At 39.8% G+C, this 11,880-nt stretch overlaps 1 protein-coding gene across 5 annotated transcripts in view; it reads left to right on the top strand.

Annotated features, from left to right (window-relative positions):
• Positions 1-913: 913 nt before the first annotated feature.
• The window catches only part of sulf2b (sulfatase 2b), a 166,234-nt gene continuing 155,267 nt past the window's right edge, over positions 914-11,880 (top strand). For 4 of the 5 annotated variants that reach the window (XM_066670764.1, XM_066670771.1, XM_066670769.1 and 1 more), the window contains exon 1: positions 914-1,337. The gene's annotated coding sequence lies outside the window, so the exon portion shown is untranslated. The remainder of the gene's footprint in view (positions 1,338-11,880) is intronic. The other variant, XM_066670765.1, reaches the window with a different exon arrangement.

Below are 11,880 nucleotides of genomic sequence, written 5' to 3'. Positions count from 1 at the left end.
CAGATTATACGGTTTGTGTAAAGTGTTCGACGCCCCTGGTCAAATGACATGTTGTGGCGCTTTTGTTGAGCACATATTCATATAAACACACACTGAATGTGAAGTCTGAGAGAACTCTTCAAGCTGGTGTTTCTGATCACAGCTGGTGATGTTTTCCCCATGGTGCGTTTAGAGAGGGTGGGGAGACCCTATGGATAACAAACATCTTTCCCAGATAAACAGAGCACACTTCAGAGTCACATTTTGAAAACAAGCACACAAAGAGGCATGAGGCTGTCTGAATAAAGGGAAAGTACACAGTAGTTTCCAAAGGGTTGGAGTGCTTTACCTGGTAGAACTTGTAGAGCACCAAAAACATCCCCATCCCCATCGGAAAAACAGCACTTTCTGTCATCTTTGCTCCAGTTCGTACTAAAGAACAGTTTTATTGATTAAAACTTTTACACATAAACCTGCTTTTTCTTTCTGATTTTTCCCAAGTGCCTGTTCCACAGTGCTGTATATACTCTATATAACATTTAAAATGTTTGGTAGTCATTAAATGAAGAGGCTTTGATATATATATGTGTGTGTGTGTGTGTGTGTGTGTGCAGACCGGTTCAAGCCTTGTTTCTAAACAGTAGTTTTAAACCCCTCACCCCTGTGCCTCTGTGGCTAACACGGGCCTAGATGCCACATGAATAGCTATTAATACAGCACACAAGAGCCAAGCTCTCACCCCTCCTCTCTCTCTCTCTCTCTCTCTCTCTCTCTCTCTCTCTCTCTCTCTCAGCAGGCTCCGCCTGCAGCACTCTGAGAGTGTGTTGTGTCTTCAGATTGGGCATTGGCAGGGAGTGCAGCCCCCCACCTCCACCCCACCCCTTCACTCTGTCTTTCGGCTGCTGGGCGAGCGAGCAAGAGAGTGAGTAAGAAAGGCGAAGCGGCAGGCATGTTTCAACAGATGGCTCTTGCTGTCCTGCTTCAGCCGGTGCTCGTTCTCTCACTGCACACTTAAAGCTTTCCTGTTATAGACAGAGTGAGAGACAGGGAAGGAAAAGATTACAACTGAGCTGAAGAAACTGAAAGTGCTTTGAGAACTTCTCCTTTTTCGCTGTTTGAAAACTTGTCCTGTGTGTAGGAGTGCGAGAGAGAGGAGTGTGAGAGATACAGACATAGAGAAAGACAGACCGAATGAGCGAGAGTGAGGAGGGTAGCGTGACTGGGAGGTTGACCCCTGCTGCTCCTGGCTGGCGGGTTTTGGGGGGCTTCACTACGAGACTTCAGTGGGACAAAAAGCCACCTGCTCCAAGTTCAGCAGCTTCCACAGCTAACACTGGACCTGCAGCACTGTGCGTGAGGTAGGCTCATGTGACATGCCCTACTTTCCCCACTCTCTCTCCTCCTCTCCCTCTCTCTCACGCTGCCCCCCCCCCCCCAACACCCATTCTTCCCCTCTATCTCTCTCCCTCTCTTCTCCTGCACTTGCTCTGCTGACGTAGCCTTGGAGCAGCAGCATTACATTGCTAGGCCTTTCCAAAGTTCCACTCTGTCGTCTTAACTGAATATGTGCATCTGTGTACCTAGGAATGTTTGTACAAATGACACATAGTTACTGTGACCGAGAGAGTGGGAGGGTGTCTGTACCACTTGTTCATATCAAATAATATCGATTTAGACAAGTGCAGTTCTTATTGCATGTGATATTAGAAACCACTAGGACAGCTGAATGTGCTTGGTAAATATTATGATACTGATATTGATCTGCAAGTAAGCTCTCTAATCAATAACAAATGTGCTCAGAGATGATCCAGTTGAGTGCTCCAAGGCTGTTTGTATGAAAAACGTATTCGTGAAAAATAACAAAATACAAGCCAATCAGGACTTTAGTGGAGGGTAACACATGTAAATTCTATTTGTGCATATTTATTAAATAGAAGACTTTATTAATTGAATATTTACTCACTTTTTAATGAATTTAATGAAATTGCTAATTGTGTATTACTTTCCAAAACTTTCAAAGGAACAGTGAGTGTAGTCTGCAGTTCTATTTTTGCCACTTGTCATAAGCATCGTTCCACTACAACATTGCACAAAGTATTTTCAGTCACAAAAACATACTACCACTAAAATTATATAAATTATATATATATAATTTATTTAAAATATAATTTATTTATATGTTTATAACATAGAATATACAGGATACCCATGTTCAACCTATTTATATAAAGAAACAAAAAATATATATATTTTCTTGGCTTGTGTAAATAAACATCCATTGCCTTGGCCCAATATGGCATTAAATTGGCATTAAAAAATCATGTAATGTTTAATTAACACTTTAACTTTGAATTGATTTTTTAGGCTGCATCACAACAGTAATAAAAAACACTTTGATATTGTACGTATCCTGTAGGCCTGTTAACCACTTCCTTTAAGCTTCTGCCAGCAAGGGCAAACAACTTCTGTGTATCTGAATATTGACAGATTATCCTACCTCACATCTGATAGTAAACTGTGATAATCGTGCTTCTAGAAATGAAACATGTTAATTTAGTAAGTAGTGCATCAGTCATAAGAAATATACCATATACCATATCTATACTGAAAACGGTTTGTTTCAAAAACACTTCATGATACAGGGGTGTGTGTGTGTGCGTGTGTGTTTGTGCGTGCATGTATGAGACTGTCTATTAGACTTTAAAGGGTATTAACCTTGGCATGTGCTTTTGATTGGCATGTTTACTTTTGCTAGCCGGCACTAGTTTGGCCTGCAGAGGGTTTTATAAAATTTGTATTTGCTTTCTAAATTCCCACAGTATGGACGGGTGGTTTTGGGGGTGACCAATATTATAGAGGTGTGACCACTTGCTACAGGCTTGCCTCGGCATTAGAGTGGTTTGAATCTTTTCACAGATATACACAGAGACATACACACCTGAAATGCTGAACCATCTCCAGTGGTTTCCATTCCAGTGTTTTCATTCTGACATTTTCCCAGTTTTGCAAGGACTGTGTGGGAGGGACATTAAATATTCACAAGGAGACTTGGTGTAACACTACAGGAGAAAGGACGCTGAGCTCCCCGGTCATGAAAACAAAGTGAGTAAAGCTCAGAGCTGGAGCCAATTAGGCAGTTCAGATCTCAGCCGTCTGGAAGATGGAACTTGATAGATTTTATGTGAAAAACAAAGACTGGGGCCAATTAGTGTGTTTGATGTATAAACTAATTAGATGTTTCATTCAAATCAGGTTAATCGTGTATTAAACTTCATTTAAGTAATGCATTGGCTGTTGGCCTCAGTTTGATTCCACAAGTGTGCAAAGCTGGGATTTTAAGGAGCTATAGTGCTGCTGGAGTTTATAAACATGATGTCCACTCACTGTCCACTCTCTTAGACACACCCACACCGTTGGTTCACCTTGTAGATATAAAGTCAGGAAGAGTAGCTCATCTGTTGTTGCACGGTTTGTGTTGGGGTCCTCTAGTCTTGTCAGTGGACACAGGACAGTGTTGGCTGAATATTATGGTTGGTGGACTGTTCTCAGTGCAGCAGTGACACTGAGGGGTCTAACAACTCCAGCAGTACTACTGTGTCTGATCCAATCTGCACAGTACACAGCACCACCAGGTCAGTGTCACCAAAAAAGTAAACCTGTATGATCAGTGAATCTTAGAGAATGGACTCTCTCTCTCTCTCTCTCTCTCTCTCTCTCTCTCTTTAGTCAATTAGTCAATATATTTATTCATCACAAAGAACATTTGCGTGTACATATGACCTTGTCACCTAAGCCCAACTTTTGCTGGGGAAATAGATTTGTCAATAGATGTTTAGCCCTCTCATGGATATTCGCTTCAAATAGGCTGAAATTCACTCTCAAGCCAGAAAGTGTGCTTGGTTTTCACATGTGGTGTTAGAGTGCTAAGAACAGCTGCTGGAAACACTCTTCTCTTAGATCATGGAAAAAAAAGATGTAAAAACAGAGGAAAATTGTGCTATAAAGACCATGAACAGCTTTGTTTGCTACTACAGCACTTTTAAATAAAGTCACACATGCATATATATATATATATATATATATATATATATATATATATATATATATATATATATATATATATATATATATATATACCTTGGGATAACACAAACAGTACAACGTTCAGGAAGCAGGCACGGATTAAGACCAAGGGCTGAAAAAAATATTTAGTGCAAAAGGTTAAAGGAAAACTAAGGGAACTGGTGAAGAAGACTAAGGCATCCATTACCCAAGTGGATATATCCACCATTAAGTGAGTGCTCAATCCCTGTAGCCTGAAAACTATGAAGGAAAGAAGCCCCTACTGCAAGCCCAGCATATAGAAGCCAGACTAAGGTTTGCACGTAATCAACTGAACAAATAACTAGGCTTTTTTTGAAGATTATTCTCTGGTCACCTGAATCATGATTGAACATTTTGGCCTTGTATTGCTTTTGATTGATTGATTGGCTTGTAATAAGCGCTATGCAGGCAGCAGCAACGCTGAGGATTTCAAAGAACACCATGTTCTGGGGCTTCTTTGTGTTTGGAATGGGAGTAGTGCACGTCTAAAGTAGATGGCACGATGGGGAAATACTGTAGGAACGTCTCAAGACTTTATCCAGACAAGTGAAACTTGGTTGAAAATTGTCCAAACACTTGGCGAAATGGTTTGAGGGCCACAGGGTGAGTGACCGTCACAAATTCCGGACCTGGATACCACCGAAAATTTGTGGGCTGGACTGAAAATGCGTGTTCGGACAAGAAGCCCAGCAAACTTCACTGAATGAACTGCTGTCAAAATTATCTTTTAGCTTCTCCTCTTCTTTCATCTGCCCATTTACGTCTCCCATCAAGGATAATGACTAAAGGAGTGATGAGTGGGAGATCCAGAAGGGAGTGACCTGTTTTACAGAACATTCTTTTTTTGTGTGTGTGTTGTTAGGAAGTTGAATTGAAGGCGGAAACTTGAGTAATTCAGTGACTAATAGTTTTATTTTATTTGATTTTATTTTGTTTATTTTTGGTTAAGGTTTTGTGAGACCAGTGAATCATGGAAGAGTAGAGTAGAGAAATCTCTTATTCTTGCACTTTTCTGTGCATCTTTCTCAATCTCTGACTGTCTTACTTCCTCTGTTCTATGTCTTAAAATATACAGTGGTGTGAAAAAGTGTTTGCCCCTTTCATGGTTTTTTATTTTTTTTGCATGTTTTTCACTCTTAAATGTTTCAGATCACCAAACAAATTCAAATATTAGTCAAAGACAACAGAAGTAAACACAAAAGGCAGGAGAAAAGGAGAAGGAGAAGGAGAAAAAAAATCCAAACCTTCATGTCCCTGTGTGAAAAAGTGTTTGCCCCCTAAACCTAATAACTGGTTGGGCCACCCTTAGCAGAAACAACTGCAATCAAGCGTTTGCAGTAACTTGCAATGAGTCGTTCACAGCGTTGTGGAGGAATTTTTTCCCACTCATGTTTGTTGTATTTCGTCCACACTGGAGGGTTTTTGAGCCTGAACTGCCTTTTTAAGGCCACAGCTTCTCAGTAGGATTCAGGTCAGGACTTTGACTAGGCCACTCCAAAGTCTTCACTTTGTTTTTCTTCAGCCATTCAGTGGTGGACTTGCTGGTGTGTTTTGGATCATTGTCCTGCTGCAGAACTCAAGTTCATTTCAGCTTGAGGTCATGAACAGATGGCCGGACATTTTTCTTCACGACTTTTTTGTAGACAGCGGAATTCATGGTTCCATTTATCACAGCAAGTCTTCCAGGTCCTGAAGCAGCAAAACAGCCCCAGACCATCACATGTCCACCACCATATTTTACTGTAGGTATGATGTACCTTTTCATCTTTCTATTTCATATTGGCACTATGCCATGCAGGCCATTTTTCCCAGTCTCTTTCTTGTGATATAGTCATGAACACTGACCTTAACTGAGGCAAGTACAGTTATTTGGATGTTGTTGTGGGTTTTTTTGTGACCTCTTGAATAAGTCGTCGCTGCACTCTTGGGGTAATTTTGGTCGGCCAGCCACTCCTGGGAAGGTTCACGAATGTTCCACTTTTTAGCCATTTGTGGATAATGGCTCTCACTGTGGTTCGCTGGAGTCTAAAAACTTTAGAAATGGCTTTATAACCTTTTCCAGGCTGATAGATCTCAGGTACTCTCGTTCTCATTTGTTCCTGAATTTCTTTGGATCTGGGCATAATGTCTAGCTTTTGAGGATCTTTTGGTCTACTTCGCTTTGTCAGAGTCCTATTTAAGTGATTTCTTGATTGAGAACAGGTGTGGCTAGAGAAATTGAACTCGGTTGTGATAAACCACAGTTAAGTTATGTTTAAACTGAGGGGGTCAAACACTTTTTTACATAGGGCCATGAAGGTTTGGATTTTTTTTTCTTCAATAATAAAAACCTTCATTTAAAAACTGCATTTTGTGTTTACTTGTGGTGTTATTGACTAATATTTAAATTTGTTTGATGATTGAAACATTTAAGAGTGACAAATATGAAAAAAAAAATCATGAAGGGGCAAACATTTATTCACACCAGTGTATCTGCATCTCTGGATGTTCAGAATGCACCTGTCATGTATATGTCAGTTGTGTTCCAATGTTATCCAGTGCAGAGGTCTGCTAGCTAACAGAACTGAATTGGGCATTTGTTGTTCTCCTCCACATACATAGACTGTTGAGTCTATGTATGACCAAGTCCTGATATTGCATAAAAACTAATCCTGTGATTCGTCTGTGTAATTAAATATAAACAACACACTTTACACAGTTTACTTCCTCCAAACATTACACTCTCCTATACACGCCAAACATGTTTGTGCCTGATTCATTCCCTCTGTGTTTAAAGGGATTCCCACTGTTCTATGTTTGTTTTAATATTCCTTTTTTTCAGGCACCTTTAAACTGCTCCCCCAGACCTTCCCATGAAAATAACAGGAGGCTCCTGCTGGGCCCACATGGAGATTTCAGCAGTGGCATCTCACTGTGGAGTAAAACACATTTACAGTATTAGATGATTATGAGCCTTAGACTGTTGAGGGTTGGCTTGAGCATTTTTGCAAGTGAGAATATTTGTGTGGTTGTGTACAATGTAGACACTTGTTTAAAGGTGTCAATAATGTATAAGCAAGTAGTGAGACATAAATATAACAGATCTAACAGATAGTAGAGTTAGTTTCAACAGAAACAGTTTCAACAGTTTCAGTTTTGGGCTTATTAATGCTTTCTGTATCCCTATTTACATCATTTTCATGTACAAATACATTATCAAAATTGTACCATAAAAGAGATGGAATTCCAGTACATCAGTAATATGTGCTTCTTATTAATATTTGCAACAAATACATTAATATATGTAGAATATGTATTATATGTATTTTACAGAAACAAAGGTAATTATTTGAATCTAGTGTCTGGTCCAAATTCTGGTAAGAAAGATAATTTATCTTTTAATTTAAGGCTCACTTAAACACCATCTAAATAATTCATGAAAAATATAATATAATATAATATAATATACATCTCACTGACTGGTGATGTCACACTCTGAAAACGGATGGAGAAAAAAAAACACAAGCCCAGTAGCCCACCACAGTAGTGAGTTTAGCACTGGTTTAAGGGAAAGCTGAAAACAGACAAAATACTCAGAAGACACTTCAACTGATTTCGTGCTCATAGGTTTGTGGCTTTATCCTCCAATTTTTTGTGTTTTAAACCTCAGTTCACTGGAAAAGCCTCAGTTCATTGCAAATGTCTTTAAACACGGGAGCTTGCTAACTGCAGTACAGGAAGTGCTACAAAACTAAACAACTCTGGTTACAGATGAGTTCAAACAGTGAATAAGAAAAAGTACAGACAAGTTAAGTTTCAGCCACGTACAAACAACAATTGTTTATTTCCCCTCTAACACATCATTCCACCTTAAAAGATGCAGAGCTTCTGAATGAAAACAACCAGAGAGAACTGCAATTCCCCACAATCTTAAACGTTCCCTTTAAATCCCAAACCTGAACTTACACAGCTTGGACCCACAGGTACTCCTGCATTTAAAACCTAAACCACCTTGAACACAACCCTGTCCAACAGAGATGTATTGATGCAAACCTTTTTTTTTTCTAATTAAATTAAAGAAATACTTTTTTGTGTGGAATAATTGATTGTAACTGGCGCAGAAGTCCGTCCACCTTCCTCTTACATTTACGTGATTTGGTAGACACTGGAGACACATACTGCTCTAAGGTTAACACTAGCCACTCTGCGCTGAAGTTCCTCTTCCTACAGTTGCTGTAGAAATGCTTGACATTTACAGTTAATCTGTTTCCATCAGTCTCGGGTCGAGTAGAGGATCTCTGATGTACACAAATATGTATCATGAGTGGCAGTACAACGCTATAGTCATTACTTACCATTACTTTTGTCCATTACTTTCTACCTGGAAACTTATGTAAGATTATATAAGAGGGCGGAACAGTGGCGCAGCAGGTAGTGTCGCAGTCACACAGCTTCAGGGAACTGGAGGTTGTGGGTTCGAGTCCTGCTCCAGGTGACTGTCTATGAAGAGTTTGGTGTGTTCTCCTTGTGTCCACGTGGGTTTCCTCCAGGTGCTTTGGTTTCCTCCCACAGTCCAAAAACACACATTTGTAGGTGGGTTGGTGACTCAAAAGTGCCCATAGGTGTCAGTGTGTGTCGCTCAGTGAAGGACTGGCACACTGTGTTCCTGCCTTGTGCCTAGGCTCCGGACCCAACACGATAAGGGCTTACAGACGATGAATGAATGATAATGTAAGACAATGTTTTTCCCAATAGGTGGCATTCACATGTGTCATGATAGACTGCTTTTTAGGAACGTCTGTTCCTATCTCCATAAGAGAGGAATAAGTAGGTCACATCTTCTCTATTCAGAGTTTTTTTCAGGGTTTTTAAATGAGACATAGCTCTGTGTTGTTAGCTGAGCTTTTGTAATTGCTGGTTGGACACCATGGGCCAAAAGTTAGTGTCCTGCTATAGTGTGTGTATGTATGTATATATCTGTATCTATATATAAATGCAGGTTCAAAAACAACCACCATTGTTTGCATTCATGTGCAGAGGGCTAGTCAATATTTCATTGGGTCAAACACCCCACATTGGTACAACGTGTTTGTGTTATGGCTGTGAGGTCATGCTGTGGAATAGAATACATAACCCCCTCCCTTCCCCTGCCGTGTGTGTGGCCTTGCTGGGGGTGCTGTTAGCTCCAGACTCTGTATTTATATATTATTTATACCCTAGACCTGCACCCTCCCTTTTCCTTCCATTCTACTTACTCTTGATCCTCATGTTTATCCATCTGTCCTTCCATCCATCCACATCCAGCCTTCATCGCTTGGCTTTCCCCTCAGGCTACAGCTTCTGTTTGCCCTGGGTGACCTTTCGCCATTTAAACCTTAAGTCTGAACTGTCATAGTGAGAGGTTTGTTCACAACCACACGGGCTGGAGCTTGACACAGACAAACAGCCAATTGCTCTAACAGTCATTTATAATGGATGAGAACCACATCCTGTGACTGGTCTTAGTAAGCGTTCTCTGAATGTGTGTGCCAGCTTCCTGTCCTCCTAATAGAGCTGTCAAAGAATGTGGTATTGCTAGATGCTAAGCTCTAGTGATGTCACCAGGTGTTTATGCCTGTTGAAACGGTCACTGTTTCATCTTTATTTTAATAGACTTCATAAATGTAAGTGGTGCAGGATCCAGAATGCTAAGAGAAGAAGATGATGCATATAGTTGCATCAGAAATTGTTTAACACACATGGCTGGCTTGAACAGGAACATGTATGAATAATGTATAAGTAACATTTATACTAACAGATTTGGCCAGTGTGCAAACTTCAGATAAATAGAACACTTAAATAGTTGCCACAAACTAATGATTTGTGAATAGAGCATAGATATGTCTTTTTATTTTGCATGTATAACATCATAATGTACAAATGTCTAACAAATTTTCGCAAACAAATCTTCAACCTCGTACATTGTGTCTGTTTTTTATTCGTCTTTTTTCCCCTTCCTCATCTTTTCTTCATTCGGAAAAGGGGCTGAACTTGCTGCCAGCTCTCAGGGCTGCCCAGGCAGAACAGATTGGGCCTGATCCCGGATTTTGACTTCCGAAAAGGGAGACGGCTTCCTGGATTTTGTGGATAGAATTTTTTTCCTTTTTGCCTTGAATAAAGGAAAAAAGGCCTGTTATCCCCCTTTTTCCTTTTTTTTTCTTGGACCATGCTTTTGCCCCAACTCTAACAAGAACAGCAGGGAGCTTGCACTCCTTATTCAGAGCCACTTCACCCTGCTAATGGTGAGTTTGCTAATCAGCAGGAGTTTGTGTGTGTTTCCTGCTTCTGCTTATGTGCGGTTTTTCATCTTATCGTGATGTGGCGGTGTGTGGGCTTTTTGAAATTCGTTCCCTTATGCACCGTTTTATGTGATGTCACATAGGACTACCCATAGATTATTAAAGAAAAATCATTGGATGTGTTTGAGTGTGTTTTCAGTCCATTCGCCAAGTACTAACAGGTTGGGAAAAAGAACTGATGCTTAGTTAATCGCGTTGGGGAAACTGAGATTCTGCGTTCAACATATTCGGGGTAGTGAACATTTATACATGAGACCATTACCAGTTGTTGCATGCGCACACACACACACACACACACACACACACACACACACACACACACTCAGTGTTCGGGGTCATTTCAGTTGTGAATGTTGAGGGAATAGAAAATGCAGTTGCTTTAATTCCTTGCCCCCATTTTTCTTTCTGGTTCAAGGGATTAAACCAATGACTTACTTTTCATGAACCTGCTTCTCTAAATTTTAAGCACTAGCTGCTATGAATGAATGAAAATACCCACCTACCAATGTGTGTTTTTGGACCATGGGAGGAAACCTACACGGACACGGGGAGAACACACCAAACTCCTCACAGACAGTCACCCGGAGTGGGACTGGAACCCACAACCTCAGGACTGGGTTCTACCTGCTGTGCCACTGTGCTGCCCCTAAATATAATATTACTATGCAATAAGTTAAATACAGCATACACCTTACATGTTTGTTTGAGCTAAACCTAATGTGATAGTAATTCACTCTTAGCATGGTAGGTAAAAAGCAATGGAATGAAAAAACAATAATAATAATTTAAAAAATAAATAATAATAATAATAATAATAATAATAATAATTGTGTCAGTGCACATTCAGTGTTTCCATACCTGGGTGTTTTACTTTTAGTATGATTTTCCCGAAAAATGTTTGCTTTAAAAATAGATATATAGATCAGTTAATTGGTTGCAGAGGGAAAATCAAGAGTTACAGCAGCACAGTGAAGGATTGAAAAGACCAAAGAAGCCAACATCACTCCAGATGTATAAATTAGGTAGAACACATCTATAGTAAGAGTAAAAACAGAAATAATTACAGTAATTCCAAATATTAAAACAACAATATATATAAATGCAATAAATTTCATAAATGTTATGCAGGTGGCAGTATAGAAAAGTGGTTGTGCATTGTAAACAGCATTGTGTTGCTGAATTTGATGTGGACAGTCAGAAATTTAATTATATTTTATAAATTCTCATAAGAACAATGAATGCAGGTAGTGTCTAGTGTTTTGCTAAGCGTTTATTCCAGAAATCAGAAGCATAGACAAACTAAGCATGTAACGATGCACATGAATGTATGGAGTCTATTAAATGTTAAGTGAACACAGTACAGTTCTTGTAGTCAGCATGCTGGGTGCAGTAGAAATAGGCCTGTGTAAACCCTCAGCAGCTTTATTATGAAAATATGATGAGGCTGTGGGTGGCAGAGCTTGTGATGTGATCCCAGTCA

The sequence above is a fragment of the Hoplias malabaricus genome, chromosome 5 (assembly GCF_029633855.1).
Source record: "Hoplias malabaricus isolate fHopMal1 chromosome 5, fHopMal1.hap1, whole genome shotgun sequence".
Lineage (NCBI taxonomy): Eukaryota > Metazoa > Chordata > Actinopteri > Characiformes > Erythrinidae > Hoplias > Hoplias malabaricus.
This window is presented reverse-complemented; position numbering and strand designations above follow the sequence as displayed.